At 53.8% G+C, this 3456-nt stretch overlaps 1 long non-coding RNA gene across 2 annotated transcripts; it reads right to left on the bottom strand.

Annotated features, from left to right (window-relative positions):
- Positions 1-1169: 1169 nt before the first annotated feature.
- Positions 1170-3148, bottom strand: LOC106817673. Of its 2 annotated transcripts, none has more exons than XR_001395089.1 (3): positions 2996-3148; positions 1716-1798; positions 1170-1207 (listed from the first exon to the last, which is right to left on the bottom strand). It is a non-coding gene; the product is annotated as an uncharacterized LOC106817673 (long non-coding RNA). The 2 variants fall into 2 exon arrangements; XR_001395088.1 differs by lacking the exon at positions 2996-3148 and adding an exon at positions 2150-2199.
- Positions 3149-3456: the final 308 nt, after the last annotated feature.

Genomic DNA, 3456 nt, shown 5'->3' with positions numbered 1-3456 from the left:
TAAATTACCGAAAAATTGTATTCGACGTGCGATTTTAAAATTTTTTTTTTTATTGATCACATAGAATATCAAGTTTCGCATAGGTGAATGCAATTTTATTCAATGTAAATCATTCTATTCAACTCTAGCGACTACTCGAACCATGCACCGACTTGGCATTCCACAAAGCAGACGGGCACCGGAATCGCCTTGAAGCCGGGAGGGTGAGGTCGAAGAAATCGCCAAAACTCAAAAACCGAACAGCGAATTAAACAAAAATTTTGCACCCGTGTGCAGCTGTGTTTGTCGGAACGAATTTTATTGCGTTTGACAGATTCCGAGAAAAAAACTATTCTATACAGACACGTGACCGCTACTAAATCACTACCGGTTCATTACCCTGTTAGGCAGGGCCGGACTAAGCGTGTGGGGGGCCCGGGGCACGCAATTGTGTGGGGNAGAATGGTGATAAGAGTGATATTGGACGGTAGTTGGAGGGCATATTTGGACAATTAGCTTTGTAAATGGGTATTATTTTTGCAATTTTTAGAGGGTTAGGAAATTCACCAGTAGTTAGGCAGTCATTATATACATCACATAAGATAGGTGATATTAGTGCTTTAGAGAGCTTTATGTATTTTATTGGAATATCTTCGTGTCCTGATGCTTTCTGTGTATCGAGATTGTTTATAATATCTAAAATTTCGTGAGAGGTTATAGGTTTTAGAAAGATACTTTTATCATTAGGGAGAGGTAGGTACTTAGTAAAGTCATCAACGGTATTAGGAGAACCGCTTGTCCTTAGCCCCGATGCCCTCCGCTGAGATTAATGAGCGTGTAAAAATCTGGTATTTTTGCCGGAACGGACTCGAGATCCGCTGTTTGCTGCGCCTCTTGCTCGTTTATGGCAGTATGTTGGTCGGTCGCGCTGGTGTAGCGCATGTAGCGTGACCTTTAGTCGTACGTAATAGTGTTAATACGATCCAGCGTTGAGGTGGGAGGTGGGGGTTCATATTGGGCAATGCCACATACAGACGTCATCATTCATTTGTTCATTATTTGACGAAAACCCGGAGGTTTCGGCGAAGCTATCAAAGCGGACTGACTAGCTTGAAATATTAGGAACCGTGTGAGGATGGTCTAACATATATGTACTACCTGGAGAATCCTTCCACGTTTCGGACCAATACTCTGCGGGTGCTCTGCGTTGTATCAGTCATTGGGTTTCCTTAACGTGGAAAAAATTGAAAACAGGTTAGGAATTTAAACGGTATTGTGTCGATATGATGAAAGGAATATGGAAATGGGAAAAAGTTAAAGAGTGAGAGCGAGAGGGAGGGAGCCACACACGCACACACGCAACACAGCACGCACGCACGCCGACACACACCAAACAGTTAAACAGGGAACAGTTTAACAACGAGGAAGACAGACAGAGAGAGAAGAGAGAGAAAGAAAGCGAGCAACAGAGAATGGACGATGGGAGAAAGGAAGAGAGAGAGAGAATGTGAGGAAGAGAAAGACAGTGGGAGAGAGAGAAACAATTGAGTGAGAGGAGAGCAAGAGAGAAGGAAGAGAGAGAAGAGAGGGGGGGGGGGGGGGGGGGGGGGGGGGGGGGGGGGGGGGGGGGGGGGGGGAGGGGGGGGGGGGGGGGGGGGGGGGGGGGGAGAGAGCATTAGTGGGTAGCTATATAGAGACAAACAAAGAATAAACTAATACAGCTACAGCCATGTTACCTTCTCAACGCTTAGTACAGGTGACACGGTTGACGAGTACTCTTGCGTCTGGCCTGCTGTCTCAACGCTCGAGAATTGCAGCTCTGAAAGACGGGATCAAACGATGAACAACATTTACTTTGAGCAACACTGTACACGCGGCGCACGCACGCCCTCACACAGCACGCACGCTCGCCGATGAGCCTTAGATGCACGCTCGCACGCACGCACACACGCAGCACGCCGCAAGCTCTTACGCCGGTTCTGAATGGTAGACGCGGTGCTGGTCGGGACTGCGACGCACGCACGCACGCACGCACGCACGCACGCACGCCGTCTGACGCGGTTTCATGAGATGGTAGACGCTAGGTGCTGGTCGGGACCGCGGACACACGCATGCTGCGCCGTCGCAGCCGCATTGCAGCGGCCGCCGCAACACGCACGCACGCTCTTACCGCCGCGCTTCATGAACTGGTAGACGCGGTGCTGGTCAGGACTGCGACGCACGCACGCACGCACGCGTCGACCGTCGCATACAGCAGAAAGACACGCACGCAAACGACATCGAACAGCACGCACGCACGCACGCACGCACGCTCTTACCGCCGCGCTTCATGAACTGGTAGACGCGGTAGCTTCGCGTCTCGGGATGCGGCGCAGCGCAGCAAGCCGCCACGCACGGATCGGCGCACTGCACGCCTTAGTCACGCACGCACGCAGCTCGCACGATGCAGACGCACGGACGGCACGCACGCACGCAGCGATGCACGCTTTTCATGCAAGCACGCACGCAGCGCTACGCACCGCTCGACTCACGCATGCATCGCACGCGATATGCCGCCCTTAGTCAGTGCACGCACGGCACGCACGCACGCACGCACGCACGTACGCTCTTACCGCGGCTTCTATGAACTGGTAGACGCGGTGCTGGTCGGGACGCGGCACACGCACGCATGCACGCCGCACGCAGGCGCACGCACGCGCACGCACGAGCGTCTTACGCGCGCTTCATGAACTGGTAGACGCGGTGCTGGTCAGGACGCGACGCCGACGCACGCACGCACGCACGCACGCACGAAGCACTGCCGTCTTACCGCGCGGCTGTTTTATGGAATGTAGAGCGGTGCTGGTCAGGACTAGACGCTACGCTACGCACGCTTTCGCACGCAGCGCGGACGGTGCGCACGCACGACCTGGTCTTTGCCGGCCGGCGCGTCATGGAACGTGTGACTGCGGTGCTTGGTCAGGACTGCGGACGCACGCAGCATGAACCGCCGCACGCAGCATTGCGACGCTCTTACCGCCGCGCTTCATGAACTGGTAGACGCGGTGCTGGTCAGGACTGCGACGCGCGCGTAGATGCTTCAGCTCTCTCGCGTCCGACAGCGAACAGAGCGCGCAGCGAAAGCGGCTCTTGTGCTCCGACATGTCTCCGTAGTCGCCGAAGGTGGCTCTGCCTGCGCACAACAACAACAACAACAACGACAACAAATTAGAACAACAACAACAACAACAAATGTTAGAACAACACCCACACTACAGGATTTACGCATGGTTGAGCAGTAGGCAGGGAGAGAGGGAGGAGAGGGAGGGAGAGAGAGAAGGAGAGGGAAGGAAGAGAGACGGTAGCATACCTGTGAGCAGTAGTGGGGGAGAGGGAGGTTAGAAGGGGAGTTGGAAAAGGGAGGAGGGAAGGAAGGAGAGAGGTTACAGCACCTGTGACAGTATGGAAGGGAGGGGGAGAAGGAGAGGAAGGAAAGGG

This window comes from Priapulus caudatus, unplaced genomic scaffold (genome assembly GCF_000485595.1).
Source record: "Priapulus caudatus unplaced genomic scaffold, Priapulus_caudatus-5.0.1 Scaffold1822, whole genome shotgun sequence".
In the NCBI taxonomy this organism is placed as follows: Eukaryota; Metazoa; Priapulida; class Priapulimorpha; order Priapulimorphida; family Priapulidae; genus Priapulus; species Priapulus caudatus.
Note: the sequence above shows the minus strand (reverse complement) of the source record. Positions and strands in the feature narration are given on the sequence as shown.